Consider the following 10,280-nt stretch of genomic DNA (forward strand, 5'->3'; position numbering starts at 1 on the left):
AAGTCAGACATTCCTGAAGTTACATGAGCACAGGCTTCACTCTCTCCTCCGTGAGAAGGCTTGCTCTACTTTTTTTGTTTTCTAGGATTCCACCTGCAGTTTCCTTTCTTTCAAATGTCAGAAATCACTGAGTAGCCCAAGGTATTTTCCATCTTGCTATTTTTCTTGATTTGATGTAGATCACAGTCCTTTCTTCCAATCAGATCCTTTCAGAGCTACACCTTATTTTAAAATATCCAATAGAAATGGATGGAGTTTGGTAATCAGCATGCCCTAGGACTAGTTACAGATTTTACTGTAAACAAAACTTAAAATTTTACCTACACATTTTGTAAAAAAGATGGCTGAGACAGAAAAGCATGACGTGTATAATCCTCAAGTCTAAATTTAAAGAGCAAGGCCAATCTATCATAAATGTAAACACAACAGGGGCCAATCAGGAGGTGACAGCTGAGCCTTAAACCAGGGGTACAGGCACGTGTGGGATAGATCGGATCCACCAGCCAGGGTCTCGTTTATGCCAAGAAGGATAGTGGGTTTTTTTTTCTCCTCGGCATTAAGGCTCGAAAAAGTGTGAGCTGTCTGTGAGTCAAACCTAGACAGCATATGTAGGGAAAGGGAAGGGGCATAGGCACACACACATAAACATACATACACAGCTAGTCTTTTTGTTCACACATAACAAGCATGTGGAGATAGTCTACTGCGAATATAAATCACAGGCTCTCGTAATTTTCAGTTGATTTTGATTACATCTCCTACTTTTGCAGATTTATAATTATCTCCCCCAAAAGGCAACTAAGTTTCCAATATTAGGTTTATCAGCAGTATGTAAAAAATTAATTGAATAGATATTTTTCTTGCAAAGGTCTTTGTTAGGAATTCAAAATGGCTGTATGTTCAGTAAAGCAATAAATGAAGGTCCCCAGAACAATATTCACTCTAAAGCTTCTAAAGTGATAAACACACATTTTATTTATTCCTAATATCATTCTTTAAAATAAAAGTCATGGTTATAATTCTTTGTTCTTATCCTACAAACTACAGTCTTTGATTTTGTATTCTCAAAATCAGCACAGGAACTTTATACTCCTGACAGCTTGTCTGTAAAGAAAACAAATAAAGTTCAGGTCAGATCCACAAGTTAAGATAATTCCCAAGAAGTGTTGGCATTGAATAATTTCACATCAGAAAGAAACCTACTTGTAACTCCCTCCAACAGGGACTCTTGCTTTTAAAATTCTAGAGATAGGAAAATTTTTTAGCAGGTACTGAGGTCTGAGGTTAACTGAGATGGCTCTTATCTACAAAATTCCCTGTTTTGAGAGTTTCACAATCTCTGTTTTCAAATCCTCATCAGGTATAAAAGACAAGAGTGCAAATATCTGGTCATGAATTTTAAGTTGATTACCTAGGATGGTTTAGTGATATTTTAAATCATTCAGTTGTGGATAAATCAGCTCATCACGCACAGCTCCTTCATGGGGCTTTGCTAGCTCGACAAGTGCAGGGAAACAGTGTGACGCAGGTTCCTCCGTGGCTCCCCTTGGCTCTGCCTCTGGACACACCGAAAGAAATGGGGATGAGGGCAGGTCTCCAAGCCTCGCTTTTTCCTCCATATTTATTTCAAGTGAAACTATCTTCACACAAAAGTATCCTAACACACAGCAACTCTTCATTCCATTCTGAGTACACATATGTTAGATCCTCTTGTAGTTTTTTATTCCTAAATGGGGGCAGTCAAAATATAGTAATGCTAACTACAGCCCAGACCAAATATAAGCATCATTAATGCCATATTAAATGCATTCCCACTTTAGAAATAGTATTTCAGTCTTTCATCTCTGCTAAACTTTTCTCCTTCAAGTGTGAATGGAAACACTGCTTTTCTAAAAAACATCCTGATCATACTATTTCTGTGATATCCACCTGAGATATGAAATGCACAATCACAAAATATAACAATTTTATTACTGAATGACACACTATCAGGATCAATCACATATTACCCTTTGTTAGCATTCAACACGATTCAGCATATTTTTAAAAATTCGGTGCAGAAAACTGACATTTTAAATAGTCATTCACATATGTCACCCATAGCAATTTCACAAGTACATACGGCTCCAATAATAATAATTTACATAGGATTGTCACCTATGAAAAAGATGCAGTTAAATTAGTATTAAGAAATTTACCTAAAATATTAAAGTAAAAAGCAATGGAAATTTACTTCTCCAAATCACAATCCTTCAGTAAATAATTCTCTTTGTGTATTTGTGACTAGTCATTTAAAAAAAAAAAAAAAAAAAAAAACATACAGGGAGAAGTAATTACGAACCTTTTTAAACAGGAAAAAATGTGATGTTTCCAAAGGGCAAAACAAGGCAGAAAGACAAAACAATAATAGTAACACTGCAAAACAACAACCATCCTATATTGGGCCAATAATTAAAGAAAAAAATCCCAAATGTTTGACAACTGAAATTTTTTAAACCCCAAATAATTTTTTGAAGCTTTAAACATTACCATAAGATTCAAGGCCAGGCATACAGATATCTCAGTAATAAAGCAGAGCCAGGCTTTTGCTTTTGCTAATAAGAAACAGATAATTCCTCTTAAGCAGATTAACGTAAAGTACATTTTCAGGGAAGTTAAAATCCCCTTCAATTTGGTTCTTAAGTTTAATTACGAAAGTCAAACTATTAACTCTCATTCAAGTGCAAGGACAAAATAGATAGCACAGAACTCTTAGGGGCCAGGACACAAACCAAATCAATATCTGCAACAGTAACAGAGAAAACATTTTTAGCCATAACTTGATAAAACACCTAACTGGTCTTCTTAACTGAAATTCTTTTTCTCTTTGGATTTCTTTTTCTTCTTTGCTGCCTTCCACATGGAAAATAAGTGTAATGTTTTCTTCAGTCACAATACTGCACTTGCAATATTTATTTTGATACTGGTATATTAAGAAACAAAGTACAAGTGAGATATTTTCTCACTTGTGGGACATTTTATATGTATTCTTTTTGCTTTCCTAGTCCTGTACTCTTGCTACAAAAATACCCTTAACTTGTATCTACTTCTTCAAAGTTAAAAAATTACCCATTTAAAAATGGCAAATAGCTTGCTTAAAGGATTTCTTTTGCCACCAATCTTTTCCTTTTTGCTGTACTGTCGGGATAATTGCCCTACTTCCAATTTCATTCTGCCCATATAGACACTGTGTGTCTAGTTCCTGAAAAATACCAATTAAACTGCCAGCGTAGCATCTCCAACAGTATCTTTGGGACTTCAGTGTCAAAGGCTTCTGAACAAATGACCGGAAGGCTGAATATAAAACTGTCTTTGACGGGATGCCAGTTCAAACACATTATGACCGTGGCTCTAGCTCTCTGCTTTATTCGGAAAGCAAGAGAGGAATAACACATTGACTTTATAATTCTATGCAAATGTTAAAGGTTAAAACAAAAGTGATAGTTTGCCTGGAGGTTTCGTCACCTCAAAGGGTCACTAATATTGTTTTTAAAAGTGGGGTTCCCCTTTTATTTAATTCAGTCTGGATCCCTAAACAAAACTATTTAAATACAGGTTTTCAAACAAATACTACAAAATGGCTAAAAATTTCCTTTTCCTTGATTTCTTTGGTAATAACATTGTGTACGGCATGTTAGGTACGATCGGAAGAAGTTTACATGAATTTTTATTTAATCTCACAGCAACATTATGAAATTAAAAATATCAGTTGATGAGGAAACAGGCTCAAAGTAGTGAAGTAATTTGTACAAGTTTACACGGACGGGAAGTAGAAAAACCAGGATCTGAACGTTGAGTCTGACTCCCAAGTCCCAACATTTCTGGGCCTTGTTGGCCACACCTATTAGCAAATCATTCCCGGATGAATGAAGCGTTAGTTGTTCTCTTTCTGACCTGATTCATGCAGAAATCTTTTGGAGCAGCGGTTCTCGATCTTGGCTGCACATTAATATCACATATTTTTAAAACACCTATGCATGAGGCCCATCCTCAGAGATTCCTATTTAATAGGTCTGGGAAAGAGCCCAAGCATGAGTATTTTCAATAGGGTAGCGGTGAAAAAAATAGATAATATGTCTCTTTAAATTAGAATGGCATTGAGAACCTAGGAGCAGCAAAGCCCCAGGTGATTCCAAGGTACAGCTCAAACTGAGAACCAATGATCAAGAGATTATCACCACTTACCCCGAGTCCCTGCTCCGAGATCACAATGTGAGCAACTCAGCTGGTTCCTCCAGAGAGGGGACACAGGAGCCTAGCAACAGCTGACCTGACAAAGCACAGTCTAAGAGCAGTCTAGCTTTGAGAAGCAGTGGGCACAACAGGAAATGCATGGGCAATGGAGTCAATAATGCCTGGGTTCAAATTCCACCTCTGCCACTAATTCACTGTGCAATCATGGGGCGATCATTTATTTTTAGTGGTTGTTTTGCAGATTCAATGGGACGATGTAAGTAAAGCTCCAGGCACATGACAGTGCTCAACCAAAGGAAGCTGCTGCTTTTTCTTTTTTATTATTATTATTCCTACTACAGTGGCGATGACTCCTGCCAGCAGGTATCAGTAATGAAAAAAAAATTAAGAAACAAAGCAAAACCCTCTTCTATTAGTCAAATCAATCATGTCTTTCATTACTTCACATTAAATTTATAACTGCTTACATTCACAATTAGTTTGGCAATCTTATTTCTCATTCATGACAACTGGGAAGGAACGTTAACATTATTATTCCCACTTTTTAGATGAGGAAAAGGCAGTATTTTCCTTCTATTTTGTCTCTAGTTTCTATGATTCTATGACTAAAGCACCTGCAGTCACGTTCATTAGTTCCCTGTGAAAAATGATATTCAACACTGATGTCAAATGCAGGAAAGAAGAATTGGCAAGCACTTGATAGCAACCCCAAAATAACATCTAAATAATCACTTCTGAATATTAAAGTCATGGCAAGAACATTCCAACTGAAATAAAGGTGCTGGATAGGATTAAGAAAAAAATGAACAAATATGTTTTCCTTTATCATTCATTTAGGAACTGTTTGGCATAGCTCAGAAATTCTTTTTTTTTTTTTTTTTTTTTAGTGTAGACTAAAGAATAATTTCGTCTATGAATGGTCTTCATTAGCAGGTTGGAATACAGAAATCTTCCCTGATATTTTATCTTGAATCAGAGCTACAAAGTACAGGAGATTTCAGATCGTTCAATGCAGTTCAGTGGTTCTCTACAAGGTCACTAAGGAGTTAATGGACTCTGTGCATGGGACCCACAATTCCACACAGGCACCAAACACACCCCAACAGTGAAGAAGAGCTTGCCAGTGTATGCATGCTTTTCATATACACAACATTTCCATGGCTGAATTATACAGGCCTCAAAAGTACAATTCTATTTATAGTCACTGTATGTAACTACTACCTGGCCTGCACACTTAACTACTAAGGCAAAGACCATCAACTGCGACAACACCATAAAGTTAGCATTATTATAACCATTTTATAACTGTTAAAGCAGGATCATAGAGGTTTTATGGTTTGCTGAGATCAGACACGTGGTGCGTGCAGGAACTGGGATTTAAACCCAGGACTCCTAATCCTAATGCCCATGCTCTTTCTCACGCTTAATTTTTGTTCTTAAAAAGGAGTTTTCATACTCAAACACATTGGGAGACACGGATCAGTCAAAAGCACTCTCATTACTGCAATGTAAAGACCTTAGGGTCAGCTGGGATTCCAGTCTAGGTTCTTATGCCCAAACTGTCTCTGGCTCATGTCACACATGCGTCTAACCGAGGCACTGATTCTCTGGATAGCAACAGTCTAACACCACTTCTTTCTGAAGGACAGCCCAGACCCATCTCTCTGGACTTGTCCCAGAAACTTTCTACCTTTCCTGAGCTCTTCTTTGCTTTTCCTTTTCTCCCATCTGGAACTCTCAAGCTTGGTTCTTTTAGGACTAGCACCACACTCAACCCCTTTCATACTCTGATGATCTGAAAGTGCCCCTTTGGGCTCTTAGTCTATGAAATGGAAATATCGTCACCAATGTACTAAAATAAGAAATATACGACATATGTATAAAATGTGCAAATGCATATTTTACAGTGAAAACACCACTGTGTTGGATCAACTAATGGTCAGTTTAAGTGGGAACGCCCACTTTTTCAGCTGAACTGAGTCAGCGTGGTTCTGGGCATGGACGATCCACCTGAGGACTGCTGCCAGTGGCGTAAAAGGAGACTGGGAGGGGAATATTGTGCGCTGTTGATTCTTCTGGAGAAGCTTGTAGGGGCTGGTTTTCTGGATAAGAACTGGGCTGTTTTCACTGGAGGATGAGCTTCACCTGGGATGGCTGCTGTTCTCTTCGGGGAGCTCTGATCTTCACCTTGTGTGTTGCTTCCTGGCTCCAGTGCCTTCTGGCACAGATCCTTCACACAGCCAGCAGACTTTCTAGCTTATACTACTGGCCCTTGGGCCTTCCCGGTACAGACCTTTGATACAGATTTGCATGAGATGTGGCCATGGGCTCTAGGCCTCCAGCTGGACTCCTATGGGACACTGCCATGGGACCTAAGGTGTTATGCTTTGTGTCTGGATTTCCCCCAAAGCCTCATGCAGTCAAGAGGGGCAGGCTTTTCAGAAGCATCTGAATGTGGAATTTGTGACTGGTTTATACTGCAATGTTGAGATTAAGGATATGTGATTGCTGATTAGATTGGCATCACCCTAATCCCAGCAGTCTGAATAAAAGGGCAGAAAGAGGTGCTTTTTTTTTTTTTTTTTTTGCCTCTTTTGTTCTTGTCTTTGCTGTCTTCTGACACCAGGAACTGTTGCCCCTCTGCCATGCCACCCTGCCTTACAGCCAGTTGATTATGGACTGCACCCTCTACAAACTGTGAGCTAAATAAAGCTTTCCTCCTTCAGCTTTAGGTGTGAGATTTTGTCTCAGCAAGGGCCTCAGCTGGATTCTTTGGGTCTCTAGTGTGCAGGTAGATCTCTTGCACTCTTCTGCATTTGACTTTCTGGGTGAATATTATAATCCTACAAATTATGTGTCCTGTATTAAATCTTCTCCCTTGCAAACTCCAACTACAACAGCTTCTAATAGCTATGGAAAATAAGAAAATTGGAATATTCAAGAACTTTATTGACTCTAGATATGTCAACAATAAAAGGCTGTATTAATAAGCCCCCAACATACCAGCTTTTCAAAAGGGCTTCCATATCTATTATTTTAGTTTATTGTACAAAGACTCACTCCATGTAAGGCTACTAGAATACTATTTGAATCTAAGTTCCATGAACAGATGAAATGAAATACAGATTTTATTCACTGCTCTTTCCTTAGTGCCAAGAACACGTGCTGGCACATGACAGGCATTCAAGAAATATTCGTTGGTTGAATGATGGAAGGAGAATTGCATGGTATGTATGTACTGTCTTCACACTATTTTATTTTTTGAGAGGAAGAAGACTCTAAGGGAACAATTAAATTCCTAATACTCTTCTCATTCTTCAATCCTCCTGTAATTTTTCACTTCATTTATTTTAGGAAAACCAAGTACTACCAAAATATAAAAATAAAGTTGTTCTTGACGCCATCATAAAAAAACACAATTAACATACTATGGTACTTCCTTTCAGACTTTATTCTCTGCACACAAACATACCCACACCCATGGGAGATAATCCTGAAAGTCCCTGCCCTAGACTTTGGGTCTTGAAGTTTTCCCTTTTTCTCTAAGCCCTTTTCTTTACCTGTTACAGGTTTTTGCCCTCTTCCTATCCCCTAACTCTGTTCTTTCCCCAATATTTAGGTCCTTATTTTTTCCCCTAGTTCCCTCCAGAAGATCTGACTGTACTTCAACCTGAAACTCCATGAGATGTCTTCCACCTGCAGCCTCAATTTTCCTTTTCCTCCAAGACATCAGTGCTTCTCCAGCCCCACACATCTATATCCCAGTGTACCATGTCCCATCAAGACCAGCTGATTCCAGGGTATGGTGGTGCATGCCTGTAACCCCAGCACTCAGGAGGCTGAGCCAGGAGGGTCACTGAGAGTTCAGGGCCAGCTTGGACTACATAGCGATACGCTGTCTAAAAAACCAAAAAAGGAAAACCAAAACAAGCAACTCATTTACCCATTTCTCACAACTGAAGCAGAACTCTACAGTGCTCTCAATAGTTTTTGAGACTCCATCCAATCACCTGTAAGCCTTTCTATCCTTCCTTTCTATTCTCATCTGTCTTTTACCACTATTTTTTTGTTTGGGCCTTTACATTTACATTATTTTCTACCTGTGCCTTTTTGCTGTATAACCAAAACACCAATCAGTCCTACCCACTGCTACCACTCAAACCCTTCTATCTCACCATCCTATATTCAGAAATTTATGGCTACTTCCCACCCTCACAAAATGGAATTCTAGTTCCTTCATAGTCTTGCCTCAGACTATTTTATATCCTTATTCCTCATTATTCCTGAAAACAAACACTTTGCTCTAGCTTGCATGATGTACTCAGTATTACTCCAATGTATAACATTTATGGTTTATGTGCTTATTAACCATTTATGACATCTTCGTTCATCCAACAAGTGTTTACTGGGCATTTTCTATTATGTCAGGTGATGTACTGATGCTGTCGACACAAGGATGAACAAGACAGACCAAGACCCTGTCCTCACAGAACTTACAGGCCACCTGGTTATACAAGGGAGCACTGGGGACACGATGGTCCCAGCCCCAGACACTCCCAATCTTACGCTAAAATGTCAAGTGGGTCAAGACATCCCTGATGGCTGAACACTGCGGTCCAGGCTGCAAGTAGGGAAGGAGTTCAGAAGGAAGGAAGTGCTGGCCAGGCTGAGCGCTGGAATGTGGAGCATAGTTTCTCTGAGGATGTGGGACTCAGCCTGGACATTCAAGGACAGGCACCTGACAGTAAAGGCTATCTTCCACTGGGAGATACTGTAGGAGGAAAGCACAAAGGTGAAATAAAAAAACAAGGGCAACAGCAGCTGTTAGTTTTGGATAAAGGTTCACATAACACCTAGTCAGCGGAGCACACGCTCTACCCCAGCAAGGCCTGGGGATTTGCAGTGGATGTGAGAAAGACTCAGCCTCCGCTTCTACCGCCCAGGATTTCCATCAGCAAGGAGGGTAAGGCAGGTCAGTGGTGATCACTCACCACCAAAAGTAAGCCATTTCACAATAAATTCAGACAAAATACCAAGGAAGTTGGGGTGGGGCTGTGGGGAGCAGATGTCCGGGTTTGCACAGAAGTACTCAGAGAATCATATTTATATTCAACTACATTCATATGTGCATATATTGAAAATAATCATCTTGCTTCCAGGTCCTCACTTTTTATCTTGTGCTGTGATTTGTGAAGCAGGCAGAACAGGTAAGGTTATCTTTTCGTGATAAGCAAAAACAGCAAGGATCTTTTAGTGATCTGCTTATGCAGGGAACACAATTAGGCAAGAAAATCCTGTCCATCTCGGTCCACGGTATCTAGAGCAGAGTGCGCACATCAAGTTCTGTAATTGCATCTGACACCTGAGAGATGTAATGGAGCCTGGCAGACAGTTTGGACTTACAAGGACAGGACAGGATGCAGGCTGCCCTCTGGAAAGGGAACAGGACCCAAGGTCCTCCCTCCGTTCCTCTTCACCTCCCCAAGTCCTGCCCGCATCACCCACCACCACCAAGGCCTGTCCAAACCACAACTATCCTTTAAGGTCTGCTCCTAAATTTTTCTTCTACTGGGTTTTTCTCGCGATGATTTCACCACCCACCCCCAGTCTCCCAGGGACATCACAGTATATCCAGCTCGCACACTGGCTCATAGGAGGTTGTTAATAAGTACGTATCGGTTGAATGAATCAATTTTTGGGACTTCTACAACTCAGTAAAGCTACCACGGGTTCTTACATCCATCCCTCGCAACCCCGAGGAGCTCACTAACACGAAGACCGAAGGGTCGGGTCCGGGCCCTGGGAACCTGGCGCGCCATCGGGGCGCGGGTCCTCAGCTGAAGTCGGGGCTAAGGCTCCCGGCTTCCACAAAACGCGCGTCACGAGGTCGTTAAATGTTTCCCCACTTGCAAAATCCTGGGGAAAGTGGTGAGAAATAAAACCGGGAGTGCGCGAATCTCGGAGCCTACCCCTGGGCAGTCCCTGCAAGGGAAGAGCGCGCGGGAGCCACCAGCAGCTCCGGGAAGGCAGAACGATTCTCGTCGCAA

At 40.4% G+C, this 10,280-nt stretch overlaps 1 protein-coding gene across 6 annotated transcripts in view; it reads right to left on the reverse strand.

Annotated features, from left to right (window-relative positions):
- Positions 1 to 10,280, reverse strand: part of Hspa12a (heat shock 70kDa protein 12A) — a 161,402-nt gene that overhangs the window by 150,912 nt on the left and 210 nt on the right. Inside the window, exons 1-2 of one of the 6 annotated variants that reach the window (XM_013515841.1) lie at positions 10,203 to 10,272; positions 1,412 to 1,558 (exon numbers count right to left, since the gene is read on the reverse strand). The exons of 2 other annotated variants lie outside the window; for them this stretch is intronic. The gene's annotated coding sequence lies outside the window, so the exon portion shown is untranslated. Of the gene's footprint in view, positions 1 to 1,411; positions 1,559 to 10,202; positions 10,273 to 10,280 lie in introns of those variants that run through there. 3 more of the 6 variants (XM_013515842.1, XM_005387864.2, XM_005387863.2) reach the window with 3 other exon arrangements.

This window comes from Chinchilla lanigera, unplaced genomic scaffold (genome assembly GCF_000276665.1).
Source record: "Chinchilla lanigera isolate Chin_1 unplaced genomic scaffold, ChiLan1.0 scaffold00030, whole genome shotgun sequence".
NCBI classification, from domain to species: domain Eukaryota; kingdom Metazoa; phylum Chordata; class Mammalia; order Rodentia; family Chinchillidae; genus Chinchilla; species Chinchilla lanigera.